At 35.7% G+C, this 15,818-nt stretch overlaps 1 long non-coding RNA gene across 1 annotated transcript; it reads left to right on the top strand.

Moving 5' to 3' along the window:
- Window positions 1-12,365: 12,365 nt before the first annotated feature.
- LOC140167303 (uncharacterized) lies at window positions 12,366-15,184 on the top strand. Its single transcript, XR_011861026.1, has 2 exons — window positions 12,366-12,587; window positions 14,017-15,184. It is a non-coding gene; the product is annotated as an uncharacterized lncRNA (long non-coding RNA).
- The last annotated feature ends 634 nt before the right edge of the window (window positions 15,185-15,818 follow it).

Raw genomic sequence — 15,818 nt, 5'->3', positions numbered from 1 at the left:
TACAACACTCCCATGTATACTACAACTTTATCATGGGTGGAACAGAGCACAAAGATGATTTCCATTTAGCTATACAACACTCCCATGTATACTACAACTTTATCATGGGTGGAACAGAGTACTATAGATGATTTCCATTGCGTTATACAACACTCCCATGTATACTACAACTTTATCATGGGTGGAACAGAGTACTATAGATGATTTCCATTCAGCTATACAACACTCCCATGTATACTACAACATTATCATGGGTGGAACAGGACACTATCTATTGTGCTATAATGTAAATTATTTGTAGTGTCCTGTCCCTCCTGTGACAAAGTTGTGGTATACAAGGGAATGGTGAATAGCACAATTAAAATTATGATTTATGTGTCCCTTCCCACCCGTGACAAAGTTGTGGTATACAAGGGAATGTTGTATTGTTTAAATCAAATCATCTTTACTATTCTATCCCACCTGTGACAAAGTTGCGGTATTCATGGGTATCTTGTAAAGCACAATTTTAATCTTCTATATTTTACCCACATGTAACATTTATGTTTTTTGTGTTTTATATTTTAAAGAATGGTGCAAACTTCATGAAGTAAATGAACATGTGAAGCCATTGGCTGCGAGTTTGGGTGTCAGGGCATCTGATATTTTGCAATTGATCTTCCTAGAGGTGAGTTAAGGTTTACACTATGTGTTTTGGGCAGAATTTTCGGCCGAATGTTAAATAAGTTTAGCTTAGATTTCCAAGTTTCATAAATGAAAATTTACAATTATTTCTTGATATTTCTTGATTTGTTTTTTAATATATCTAAGCAATAGTTTTGCCATTTTAACCCTCCCAAAAACATCATGCAAATGGGGTGGAAATGACACCACTTATATCAATCATTGGGATTTCCTTTATAAAACCAATACCATTCCTCATGTGTGTCATCTTTACTTGTCTCAATATTCGAATTCAAATGCTGCTAGTTCATGCTACCTTCTAACTCGCCTTATGAAAGACATGTTGACCATTTTAGGTGGCATTTTGTCTTTATTTGTATTTTCAGATAGCTAACTCAAATACTACACTTTGCAGATACAATAGCTAGCTATGTCAAATCCATTATGTTCATTTAAAACTTAAATCAGCAAAGAAAAGTGTTTAAATGTTATTTTGTGAATTTGCATAAGTCAAAAAAGCTGTTTTGAAAAATCACATCCTGTACGATTATTTTAAAGCAATTCTGTGCACAACACCATAGTTAAGTTTGCCACCTTAAATATCTACCGTATATAATTTTTAAAAATTCTGTGACTTAATTTATAATTCTATTACTCTTACAACCCATTATTCAAAATCGCGCACTGTGATTTGTTAAAACACGTCACATGAGAGCCCATTATTCTGCAATAATGGGTCAAGCGCCATAACGCACTCTCACGCACAACATTACGCTGTGCAATATTTCCGCGATACGCTCTGTCACTTACGCGTACGAGCTCCACCTTGAAGTAAACAACTTAAAATATTTGTGCCAAAAAATGATATTTTCTCTTTAAATTGCACTATTTTCTGATAATAGAATAGAAATAAAGGGTGCAGCATTTTCCTTTACACGCAAATAATGTGTCCTTGGCAGTAAAAAACGTTTAAATAATGGGTGAGGACACATTATTTTGGGTGTAAAGGATAATGCATTAAACTTTATTTCTTAAATAAAAGGAAGGTCTGAAAATGTTGTGTTAATTATTATTAATATTCATGTTATTCTCATTAATAACTTTTCTGCAGGCACTAGCACTGTCTAAGGAGTAAGGATTCCTTCAATAGTTTGCAGATTAAAGCAGCCTTTTAACAGGCAACAACACAAAGAACAAGAGAGTATAGAGAATCAAGAATGCAGCAAATAAGAACTGCGCTGAAGTCTTTGGATGTCATTATTGGAACTTAATAACAATCCATTGCTATAGTCCATTTGGGACAAGATCAAGGCACAAACCACCAGATAGTAGATGCCATGGTCCTTGAAACCAATTGATATTTTATGTAGTTACTTATTTATAATAGATTACGGGATACAATGTATATGATATGTGCAGCCACTGTCATCTGTGTATCAAATATAACACAGAGGTTGCATACTGGATTGCAGAGCTGGATTGATGGAATCATCGTCAACTGTTAGCATAGCAGGAGATAAGCTATGTGTATGATAATTTGATGCGCCAATAGAAAACTCTATCTCCTCATCATTTAGCTTCCAGAGATTTTATGGTCATCCAGTGTTTTATTCAGTGATGCTAGATGAGGCTGTTTTCATGGAGATTGGATAAGATACATTAAAATATCTGTATAACTGAATGTCACACTGTAACATATAGAGATTTCTTGATTGACAACTGTATAATATTATGGTGAATGACATATATCATATGTAACAGGGCCAATCATGGATCCTTGTGACAGGCTTTGTCGTCTAGATTTTAAAGGGGAGTGGTTACTCACTCTCTAGTATGATGCTAGGCAAGTGGTCAAATCATTTTCTAGCATGATTGCTAGGAGAGCTGTTAACATTGTATTTGAACACAGATATTGGAACATCTGTGATTTGAAGTGATGATTTTTATGTGAGCTGGCTATCTGGTGAATATAACTGGTATTACCATATAGTCACATAACAGTAAAAAAATTAATTCTTAAGGTTGGTCTTAACCCTCAGGGAATTAAGGGCCTCATAACTGCTAAATTTTTGGTCTAAAGTATATTAAAGTACTAGTATACATAATTTTTACATATTTAAAATGACAAAACTTGATGAATTCATATGCGAGGTCAAATTTGGGCAAAAATGCTCAGTTATGGAGAAAATTAAAAACAAAATTTTACCCAAATTTTCATGGGCATTGTACCAAAAAAATTCTTTACAAAATTAATTTTTGAAACCTATTTTTTATTTATTTTTTAAAATTTTGACCAACTTTGAGAAAATTTTACCAAAACTGGTTGAAAAATGCTCAATTTTGCCGGGAAAAAAAATGAAAAAAAGCCTGATTTTTCGCTCAATTTTCAATTTTTTTGGGTGAAGTTGATCAAAATTTTAAAAAGTAAATGGTCCTAGATATCTATCGCTGGCGAAGTTACGTAATAATCGGATTAACTACCATAGCAATAGGTACAAACAATTTTTGATTATATCGCACTGCACTACTACGTTCATGCGGTACCTCTGCATTGAACCATAGATGTCAAAGAAATGCTAATCACTTGCACCTGTAAGATTAGTCTCTTTGAAAAGAGCGGTATTGTATTCAATCTACTATATGATTGATGACAGGTGATGAGTGCAACCTGCTTGTAGTGCAGCGCGGTATATTCAAAATTAATCTGATTAATTACGTAACTTCGCCAGCGTATATCTAGTTTTTTAAAAATAAAATTTTTTACTGAAGAATGTTTTTGTTGTTGCCAAAAATAATTTGGGTAAAAAAAATGGTTTGAATGTAAAGATTTCTTGATCAATTTTCATGAACACAGCAATGAAATTCAGACATGGAACTTTCATAACTTTCAGCTAACTCCAATTAGGCTGGAATTAGCAAAGTCAAACACTGAAAGGGATGCAAATTATTATAATTATATTCTCACAGTACAGGGTGTCCCAGAAAACATCTCCAGAAATAGACAATATCATCAAAATATTTTAAAAGCAGCGGGTAGCTCATTGTGCACATTAGGCGAGTGAAAGTCGATTCCGAGTTTATCGTCCCCCGCCCGCGTCACTTTTTGGTAACCAAAAACACCCGCGTCAAATTTTCAAAAATGCCAAAATAATTCATTATATTCAAAGTATCAGTGTTTTCACCAGTTTTAGCAATTGGAAACACATAAATTCATAACTTGGCAGCAAAACGAGGCCCTTTTCTAACTTTTCTAGTCCCTACCCATATAAAAACATGTTTATAAATAACATGTATGAGTGTGGCTTTAAATCAACACGCATTTTAGGTCAATAATGAAATCTGTTGAAATAAAAAAAATGAAAAAGTCACCTCACCAACCTGGGAAAAAAAGGGGATGATAAACTCGGAATTAACTTTCATTGGCCTTATACACAAATTTTATTTTGCTTCGGTTGGCTGGATGCAAAGAAATGAGTGATTGATCACACAATGCACACATCAACAACTCATTCCAAGTTTGATTAACAGGCACTTTTGTCACACTTGCTCACCCCTTCGTAAAGTTTGTGTATCTCATTCAATTCGGTCCTCTGATCTATTTTATACGATGGTATTATGTTAATCATGCTTGCACTGAAAGTGAAAAACGTGAGTGAATATAACATTTGATCTGCCTTTACTTTGATACACAGTGCCTGAATTGTAAGAAACTTAACATGGATTGCAGAAATTGGATAGCTATAAAATTAACAGATGTAATTCTTTACGCAATATGTTAAACTTTCAAAAACCCAAGAAATACATGATTAAGTCATGAGCTTAGAGCTTCTAATTTTTATAATGTGCTATATTATGTTTAATGTTTTAATTTTTAAGTTAAAACTTTGCATTCATGGCAATATTTGAAGCAACATTTTGTCCAAGAAAACTTTGATTTTTGCAAGCTTTCCAGCTTTAATTCTTTGTGTTGTGCAATATGTTATATTGCAACTTTCCAAAGAACGTGTGAGCCAAGAATGACAATGATCAAGTGCTTGTACATCTTTACGTGTGATTTTTGATACCATGCAACATTATGTTCAAATTTAAACAGATTTTCATTTTACATAGCCATTTCTTGAAAAATTCCAAAACATTAATTATCGTGTGAGAAACCTTTTTTTGTCAGCTGGAATTCTTTATACAATAATTCTTTATGCAATAATTATATTAATATTAACGAAAAAATATATTTACAAGTACCAAGCACCATTTTAGATTCAAGCTTTAATATCACACAGTATTTTCACATTTTAACAAAAGTTTATTACATGTTTAGCAAAACACAGATTGTGTAAGAAGAATAAAAAGAATTTCACCAAACAAAACACAAAGTCAATTGATAAGCATTAGTGTGCATTGTGTTGAATGATCTTTCTTTCAAACTTAATGAAATGAATTGAGATGTATGTTATGTAATCGCTCATATCTTTGCAATCAGTCAACCGATTCAAGTGTGTAAGATGCAGAATAAGAGGGGCTACATGCTGTTTTTTATGTTTTGGATTTGGATGCTTATTTGTCAGCTTATGTCAAAATTCATTCACCTTGTAATCTTTTTCTGGAACACCCTGTATATTAATTTAATTTGCTAGGTAACAGTAAGGAGCTGTGATCTAGCTGAGACTTGGTACATATGTAGTACAAGTACAAATACAATAGAAGCAAACTTCTTTAAAAGTTTTGCAAATTTTAATCTGCATAATTAATTAGAGCTGATTTTGACTTGTCCAAAAATTAGTCATAATTGAAAATTATGCAGATTGAAATTAGCAAAAAGTTAAAAGTAATGTGTATCTAGATAGCCCTTACAGCTACCCACATTGCAACATTATAACATTTCCATTAGAGATAGAATTTAACTTCTTTTCCACAAAATGTTAGTTTTCACTGTCAGATATGTCCTCTTTTAAATTTGGCCTGAGCAAATGATGCAATACAAAGAAAATCACTGTATAATACCAGCACATAAGCCGCCAATGTGAGCCGCTCCTTCAAATGTGACTGATGTCGGTCCCGCACGCCTTGCATGGAGAGTATTGTGAACATTGTGTGTTAAGTTTTGAAAAACATGAGGTTGTTCTCCTCAGCAAATGTTACAATATGACCTGATTTTAAAAAATTTGTCAAATCAGCAGTTTTTAGGTAAAAGAAATCCCTTAAGAGGGGTAGGGTTTCAGATTGCCATCAGCACACCCCTGTTAAAATTTAATTTGAGCCCCCCTCCCCCCAACATTTTTTGTTTCAAATGAATGAGCATCAAGTCAGGGTGAGAATCTTGGATAAATCTGTCATATATGATTAAAAGTAAGTTTTATTCAAAGTGTCATATTAAGGGGACTGTGTATTCTCAGAAATGCATTAATTAAAAGTGCTGTAACTTTAAATTAAACACAATTTAATCCAAGTACACATTTTTATATGTTTTTATATGTTTACTCGTATATATTTTTGTTATGCAAAAAGTATTTTTTTGAAGAAACTTCAAAAAAGCACATTGTTTTGCCTTCAATTATTTGGAACACACTGTACCCAAATTTGGATTTCATGTTTGTTTGTTTTTGTAATTAGACACTCCATTCATGGAACGGTTTTTCATGATTTGGATATTGGTCTTATTTTTTAATTGTTGAATTTTCATCTTATTTGGTCAATAATTCAAAATAAGGCCTAAGCGCTTCCTAAACTGGAGTCTAGGTTACAAAAAAAACCACAAAATCCAAATTTTGGATTTTTCCTTCCTATAGTGTGTTCCAAACAATTTTAGGCAAAATCATGAGGTTTTTTCTTATTTTCTTCAAAATTGTTCTTGTCACCCCAAATTTGTATTTATATTTAGATAATTTCCTTTTCAAAAATGTTTACTTTTATCTTGAATTAGTAACTTTTGGGCCATTCCATTTAAAATCCACACCACCCCTGTGGAAGATTTAGCTAAAGTCTTCCAAAGAGGGAGTATGAGTTTTGAATAGAATAAACCATTGGGTAACTTCATTTGAAATACTCACTCCAGCTGTGGAAGATATAGGTAAAGCCATAATACAGAGGGGAGTATGGGTTTCAAAATGATAAACCCTGACCAGTTACATTTGAAAAACATACTCCCCTGTGGATTTCAACTGGAATACTAGCCCATTATGCATTTCTGAGAATGCACAGTCCCTTTTTATAATAAATTAAATGAAAATATAAATCTATGTCAATTGAAAACATACCAGTTACATTAAATATCATTTATAGAAAAATAAAGTTATCTATTTACTGAGTTTGTGTACCAAACCAAATTTGATTGATGGGAACAAAGAAAAATATTGTTAGTAAATTGCATTTGTATGTATATTGTGACATGTATAAAAACAGATGGTTGAGTGGTCCTAATAATTGCACAAGCACATGATTGCTATTATTGTATGTAAAGCGAGAAATTACGTAACTTTTAGTATTTCAATTTTAAGTGTTCTATTATGATGCTATAATAATAAACAGTTCAAGAGAGAAATTAAACATTAGCCAGTGTAATTATTTCATGTTTTTCTGTCTCTTACCAGGTATCATGACTATCATCAGGGTTATAAATATATTCACCAGTGTTGCAATAATATTTCGCAAAATTCATGACATATTATTTTTTTGAAAAAGGCACAAAAATCATGGAAAAGTTCAGGAGGAGACTGGATGTGATATGTCTATTTTTGACATCACTATTGGGTCACTATCATGAAACCTTCAAAAACACTTAATTCTAAATCATAAAATGTGTTATGTGTTTGCTAAATCAAAATTATGTTATTCCAAAACCACTTTCAGCATTGTAGTTTCGTAAGCCTTGTACTTTCATAATGCGTGTCCTGTACTGCCTTGAAAAGTCATGAATTTTGGTTTAAATTACAAACATTTCATAAATAAATGTGGAATGTATTGTTAAGAGAAAGTGATCATCCAAACTGGTTAAAGACAGGCATTCAAGAAGGAAGCAATAAATCAGATCAATAATGGGTGTTTGGAGGCCAGTGGAAGTACTATGACTACCACAAACAAAATTGATGGATACAAATGAAAACCCAGCCCATCCCCAACATGCCATTAAACCTAGGCCTAGAATCCGTACCCTAAAAACCCAACCTGAATTACCTTAAACCCCAAACAGTACCCTTAAACCTTAAAGCCTAACTACCTGAACTGCCTTGAACCCCAACCAGTCCCTGAAACCCAACATACAAACATGTACCCTTAAAGCCCAACCGCATGTACCCTTAAACCCCGACAAGTACCCTTAACCCCCAAACGTAGGCATACCCTTAAAGCCCAACATTTACCCTTAAACCCCAACATGTACGTGTACCTTAAAAACTACCACCATTCAGACCTGCCCTTTAAACCCAAACCCAACCTGTAGGCCTACCCTTCCCTAAACCCCAACATGTAGGCCCTTGTCCCCAAACTGTAGACCTATACGTAGGCCTAACCCCAACATATGTACCTTTAAAACTCTAACCTAAAGTTATCCCCAACCTGTACCTGTAAACCCCAACACATGCCCTTAAACCCCATGACATCTAGGAAACTCCAACATGTACCCTTTTAACTCCAAACCAACCCCCTGAAACCCATGTAGGGCCGCGTACCTTTAAAATGCCCCCATCCATTACCTGACACACAATGACAGGCCAGATCATTTTGGAATTTGGAAACCGCATAGGCTTAATTCTGTGGCATAGTTTAAAAAACACTGAAATTGTCTAAAAACGACAGCGAGCAGGAAATTGTGCATACTATTTGCCACTATTGTTTTTCTGTGCCTTTTATGAAGTAGGCCTATAATATATTGCAAGATGCCTAAAACACACGCGCCTCCTATTTTTCTGTAGGCCAAGGCTCTTTAGCCTGGCTTCAACATTTTGTTTGAGCCTGACCATATCAAGACCCAAGCGTGGAACGACTCAACGAAAGTAGGCCTAAATATTATACCACCTAAAGGGGCTAGAATTTTCTTTGGATGCGAGGGATCCAAATTTACAAAAAGTGAGCGTCAATGAAATTGCGACCCCCCCTATTCCGGCACTAAAATTTTATGACCACCCCCCCCAACGATACACCTTACCTATTGAAATCAGTCTTTTTGAATAAATTAAACACACTATCTGTGGTCATTTGTGACTCTCTATTTTGGTCATCAATTTGTTTTTCTTTAAAAACCATGCCTGAACCACAATATGGTTACTTTAATTAACTGACCCCACTTTCGTGAATGGCAGCTTGACAAACTAAGAATTGCGTACAGGGCACACAGGGGCGTAGCAAGCGGGGGGACAGGGTGGACGAGGGTTCAAGCTTCTTTATTTTCTATATAATTCAACTTTTACACGTTGTTTTTTTGCTTACACAATATTGTATGATATCTTATCCGTGGTCATGGTACGAAAAATTTAAGCAAGAAATGACCCGTGTCTTCCATTTCGGGAGCTATTTTGCAAAAACGCGTTTGCCGGTTAAATTTTCAGCATTGTGTTGCGTAACATCGTGCTCACCAACCGATAAAAAATTTCTGTCGAATAAAAGAGGTCACGAAGTTGCCGTCGTACTGAACTACGATGTGTACACACACTGCAGGGAAAAGAACAATGGAAAATGCCATAATTCAAGGAGGTTAGATATAGAAATGAGAAGAAATAGATTACGTAACGCATATTGTTCCTTTGTGCCTATTAGAGTTTCCGCCAAGCTATTCATCGAGTAGAGAGGTACCTTTTGTTCGGGACAAAGGGCTTCCGCCATTAAATCGGTAACTGACCTGACGGCGTATTAACGCTATATAGGCAGGCTACTGTCAATAAGTGATCAAACGAAAGTCACGTGAAAGCGCCTAGTATACACGAGTGAGAGGTACCTTTTGTTATAATACCTCCCAAGGGTGTGCTCGAGTTGTCGCATACACACAAAGGCACACTTTACCGTCGATATAGAATTATTTACCACCCATCTTAATTTAGGCGCCTCATTTAAATAAATTCAATAGAGTTGCTGATCGATTACCCGTAACAACGTGTCATTGCTGCCAGCATGGAAGAAAGAGATGAGAAGGAACCACAACGACTTCGATCGGCCAAGTTTTAATCCGCTTATCTATTGACGCATGAAAAGAAAAGCTATCAATGGTACTTCCTTTCATGTATAATCCATTTACCGCGATCGATGCTTGGCGAAGTCATTACTGGAAAAAATTTATAACAAACCCATCCACGAACAAACAAACGCTACCCAGAAGTAAGATTATGGAATTTCACTGATGCTCTGCACTGAACATGTATAGTAGCTTTGTTTTGGGATCTACAGTCAAACTGTTTTCTTGATCGTGTTGTGTAGAAAATGGCCTATAAAACATCGAAAAGGTAATCAAAATCGGCCGGTTTTTTGCTGAGTTTCATCTTTAGCAAATAAGGTAAGATTTTGGTGACTTTTTCGATGAAAAATAGATGTAAAATGTTCTTAAATAATGCACAATGTTCCGGTTGAGTCCGGTACATAAAACCTGTTTAATTTAATAGTTTATATGTGTATAATCTTAACTAGCTAACTCGTTTCAGTGCCAAAGATTGCCAACTCTGAGAAAAAAATCATCAAAGTTCGGAAAAATTGGGCAAAATGGAAGAAAAGATGTAGGCCATCAATGACCGATGATCACGTCACCAGAGAAAATCCTATAGGGTGCTTGCACGGAAGGTCATTAGTTCAAATCATCCTTCACACACGCTCCAGAAGACATGCAAATACATGGAATACAATACCAATCACCTATTTAACGCGGGGTATTGACATGAAGCAATTCCTGGAGAGGGCAATGCCTCATTTGCATGTGACGCTTTCTTATTTAAATTAGCCATTGTGTTATTGCTTAATATTCATATGTTATGGGGAGCACTTTACACCACCAGGTTGGGCAAGTCATGAATAATTTAGCGTTGTGAAGCCAAATACACTTATTATTTCCCAGGCTTGAAAAAAAATTACAGGCAGAGGTGGGAATCGATCTCGGTACCTCCCGGTTAAAAGCACAGTGCAAAACCACTAAGCCAGCTAAATATCTGTTGTGAGACGTGTAACATTAAATCAGTAATAAAAGAAGTACATTCTTATTTTGGGCTCAAATTGTAGAAAAGGGAAATATTTGTCTCTGCTCTAAAGAAAATAAAATTGAGATCTTTAAACAAAATGTTACGGCTCTATTGAAAAAAAAAGAATGATATCAAAATAACTTTAAATTCATTTCACGAGGCGGCATTGTCACAGACGAACACTGTATAGGCTAAAAACTAGATCCTCACCGCTAGGCGACGTCGTAGCACAGTGGTAGAGCATCAGACTGGTGATGCAAAGATTGTTGGTTCGAGTCCTCCTGTCAGCAATGTTTGTTTTTGTGAATGCAATGCTACGATACCATTTGTTCAAATTTTTCTTATTTATTTATTTCTTTTTTTATTTATTTATTTGTTTATTTGTTTATTTATGTAAATAATTATGCATGTATTTATTTTGTTTAATCACTCACTCACACTCTTTAGAAAAAAAGGGCTCTTGGTCGATCAGTTCATTTATTCATTGTTTGTCTATTGATCGAAATTGAATATCATATAATTTATTCATATTCTTTGTTTGTGAATTGATTGATTAATTAACTGATTGATTGATATGTAGAGCCGGTGCAAGTGAGTGCGTGAAATGTTAGAGGTGAGTTACTTGAACAAGCCTTAATAATTATAATAAATAAATAAATAAATAAATAAATAAATAAATAAATAAATAAATAAATCGCTATTCCCCCCCCCAGCCTGCCAAAAATATTGTGACCACCCCCCCTGTTGGACATTCAAATTATTGGGATCCCAAATAATGATTAAATACATCAGATTTGTAGATGTAGGCCTACAGTTAAAAAACTTTTTTTTTTTTAAACTAAACCGATATTTTACTCATTATTGACCATGGTAGGCGAAACCGTCAATAGTGATTAAAGAATTTTTGTTCAAAATAAAATGTCCATATCATAAGCGTTTCCGGACCTTTACTATTATCCTCTCCCTCCCCCAGGGGGGGGGGGGGGGTACTCACGTAGGCCTACAAGGTTTTCCACGAAAATCCTTAGACATGGGTCTCCTTTTAGATTTTCCGTGCTATGTCTTTTACTATTTTCAAGCTCAAATCCTTAGATATGGGTGCTTACTTTCCTGACAATCCTTAGATATGGTTAGGGGGCCTACCTATTTTTGGTAAAATCGTGACCCTTAGAAATGGTTATGGGTTCGGAAGCTCGGGCCGCACATCTCCGTCGAAAAATAATCCAAGTACCCGCCCCCTGGTTATCCTAAGCCTTTTAAAGCGTTTTAAGGTCCAAATCGCACCCCTCTCACCCCAATTTTACCCGCCTCAGGACTCATAATTATTCACAGCCCCTGATAATCTCCTAAATTATTCAATTGTTTTTTCGATGGGCCTAAACTCCTGTAATATGCATGCACATATTAAATACAGCAAGCTACATTCAAATTATACATGCACGATGCAAGTGCTATTCCAGAAATAGTCTCGGTACCAGCCGGTTTGTGCTCCTCCGTCCCTAAACAAACCGTCTGGCGACAGCCTGAAATTGACAATCGCTGATTGGTTAATGAATTTTAATGAATATTCAAAAGCGTAGATATAAAAACATTTTCAATTGGCTGAGCAGAGTCACGTAACGGAACCAGGAAGCGACTCACAACAGGGACTTCCGGGTTCAGTCATGTGCGGAGAATGTAAACAACGTTGGTGTATGCTGTGGAGTTGTGGAAATTCGAGTAGAACTACAATATGGATTGAATCTGCATGCCAGTTTTGAGTGCTGTAATAAAGTGAGTATATTAAAAATGGTCCCGGGTAAGCTATAGTAAGCTAGTAACAGCCAAATCAGTCAACGAGTTCAAGAAATGGTGTTGACACGGTTCTCTCCAAGACAAGTGGTACAACAAGTACACACATGGAATTGGACCCGATTGGCAGCAGAAGTCTTCTAACTCCTACTCATTTATTAGATTATGCAGTGTAATTTAGGTGTTTAAGGTGGGCATTTTATAGGCTTTTTATAGCCTCCATCAGAGCCCAAGAAGACAGTTGAATAAGTTACGACACGTAATGATGAAATAGCTATACGTACGTTTAATACGTACAATGTATGCAAAGCTGCACTGTTTGAATAGTGTAGTAAGCCCGGGGTAGATTGTTGGTATTACTATAAATCAAGTCAGTAACAAATTCCCCGGCCAAATTCCCTTTATTTTTACAGTACAAACTTAATTAAAAGGTCATTCCGTGATCCACAGCCTCATCCGGATCCCTCACTTTTCTCAAAAAATTAAATGTACCGATACCAAATATTTCTTGCAGATTAATTCCTTTAGCAAAATATCATCAATTTGAATTTCGTTCTGGTATACCAGAGCGAAATTACAATGGTGGCCTATGGAGCAGTGTACATAATCATTTATAATATGTAGCCTGAGGTTTCCAGTGGTATAAAAATCTCAACCTTTTTTTTTGAAAAAGTGGGGCCATGAGGCTATGGATTGTCATGAAATGCCCTTTTAACTAATTTAATATCAGTAATTGGTATGCCAGTGCAACGTAGCTCACAGTGAATGAAGCTTAGTGACTGGCATCGGGGCCAGCACTGATCAGAATCGTTAAGCCTTCTCAACTGAGTGGCGTGCGGCCATCTTGTGGCGCTTTGAGTCAGTCAAGTGGCGCACGAAGTAGCGCACGATAATTTTAATAATTTTTTCACATAAATCTTGAACAAAAAGGGGGAAATACCCGGGGGCACTCACATGTTAAGGTGGTACGGGTATGTGCGGGCGCTCAAGGGTCCCTTTTTCAGGCTCTCCGCAGTTCCTTAAGCCCCACATTTGGATCTGCTCCAGTTCTTTGAGCCTCAAACTCTGACAATTGTAGCTCTTTAAGCTCAAATTTGGAAATAATTTAGAAATTTTTAGCTCAACAGCCTATAATTTGGCCCTAATTTCAGTTCTTCAAGCCCCTATTTTGCCTGAAAATCAGTTCTTAGTTCCCAAAGTTTGGCGCTCCGCGCCGCACACCCCTACCAAAATTTCAGTTGAGTGCCCCCCCCGGGGAAATACCCAATCTGGCCCTTTGAAAAACCTTAAAATCCATGAGCTTTTGGGGGCGCTGCCCCCTGGAACCCCCGATAAGGCATCACTGCACCTTACCAACTTGTTCGATGTGAAACAATAAAATATTTTATTCTATTTCTTTTAAAATTTACAGAAAGATTGACCAAGGCCTGGAAACTCAGTCACCTGGTTGTCGATATAAGGACCCACATTCAGCATATTGTGATAAACATTCCTCTGCAAGTCTGTTTAGCGGTGTACTGCAGTGCCATGTGTGATAACAAGCACTCCACAAGTAACTTTTTGATTACCGGTAATACATTCCAATCAAGAAATTAAATCTAAGCAGTGGACTGTGACAACAAGTGTTTAAGGATTAATATTATGAAGAGAAGACCACTTCCAATAATCAAGTGAACAATTTTACTGTCAGCCTTTGGGCCAAGAGAAAGGAGATGCGTAATCCAATTTCAACTGGACACAGAGCGACCGTTTAAACAAACAAGCTTAGTAACAGTACCAGATTCCTGCACAGGTCCCGGGCACAGGTACACCATCGCCAAAGGTACTTGGCTGGTACTGTGCAGTACCAGGGGAGTACTACCAGTGTAGGACCAGTGCAGTACCACTGCTGGTAGATCCTGTGCAGTAGCAGTATTGGTACTGTGTAGGTACTTTGTGTGTACCAGCCTGGTACCTTGACAATGATGTACCTACCTGTGCCCGTAGAAATGGCCCAGTCAAGGACACATTTTGAAAAATTGGTGCACCTTCAGTATGTAATTGGTAAAAATAAAAGTCACAGCAAAACAATCTGGCTATCATTACGGTGGCATCTGCAAGTTTTTTTAAGTGGTGGAGGATAGGTCTTGATTCCCAAATTTTTCAAAATGTGTCCTTGACTGGGCCATTTCTCCTGACTTTTCAGCAATAGTGGGGGTATGGTCCCCCTTTGCGCACGCCACTGTCGTTACATCTGTTTACAGCTCCAAGTTATTTCTATTATTGTCAGGGAAATCCAAGTATTTTGAAACACTCCCAACTTACTTAGTCGAGTCATGTGGCAATAGATGGCCTTATGGTCAGCGAACTGAGCTAGTTTTACATGAAATGTATAACTACAATCACTCTAAGTAGAACCATCAATCATGCTATATAAAAGGAACATTTTATTAAACCTCTTTACATAGTATCTGAAGATTTGCTTACTTTATTGAAGAAAAATTTGGTAACTTTTAACACAAACATTGTACATTACAGATGATGTTAACAATCATGACTTTGTTGTGAACAATGAAAAGAATAATAAATTACAAACATAATTATTTGCTTTGCTTGAATTTTCTTCAGTGTTAAATTTGATATCAAATAATTTTGATTTTTTGAAATTCGCAATGTAATACACATTATATGGCAAATGATTAAAATTGATATTTTTATATTTAACAGTACTCAAAGTAAACTTTATAAATCTGATGATTTATACTTATAGTGTATGTAGGTGGGATGAAAAGCCTGCGATCAATTGGAAATTTTACCTTTCAGTATTGAAGATATGGATTTCCCAAAACACCAAAAAAAAATTATGTCTTTTATGGGAAAAATCCATATCTTCAATATGAAAGGTCAAAATTTTCAATTGATCGACACCTTTTCTACCAGCTACATACACTTTAAGAATATATCATTTGATTTATAAAATTTACTTCGAGGACTGTTATATATCAAAAAATGTGAAAAATGTGAAAATATTAATTTGTCATAAAATTTCTATTACTATGATATCATTAAAAAAATGAAAATTATGTCTGATGTGCTCTCATGTCCCACAAAAAATGGCTTTCATTCCAGTTTATGTGTACGAGCCAAAAAGGACCAAGGTTAATAAATGTTGGGCACCATGAATGATCAAGTAGATGTAATGCCCCACATTTGATAACACTGGTCTCTAATTGT

The sequence above is a fragment of the Amphiura filiformis genome, chromosome 13 (assembly GCF_039555335.1).
Source record: "Amphiura filiformis chromosome 13, Afil_fr2py, whole genome shotgun sequence".
Lineage (NCBI taxonomy): Eukaryota > Metazoa > Echinodermata > Ophiuroidea > Amphilepidida > Amphiuridae > Amphiura > Amphiura filiformis.
This window is presented reverse-complemented; position numbering and strand designations above follow the sequence as displayed.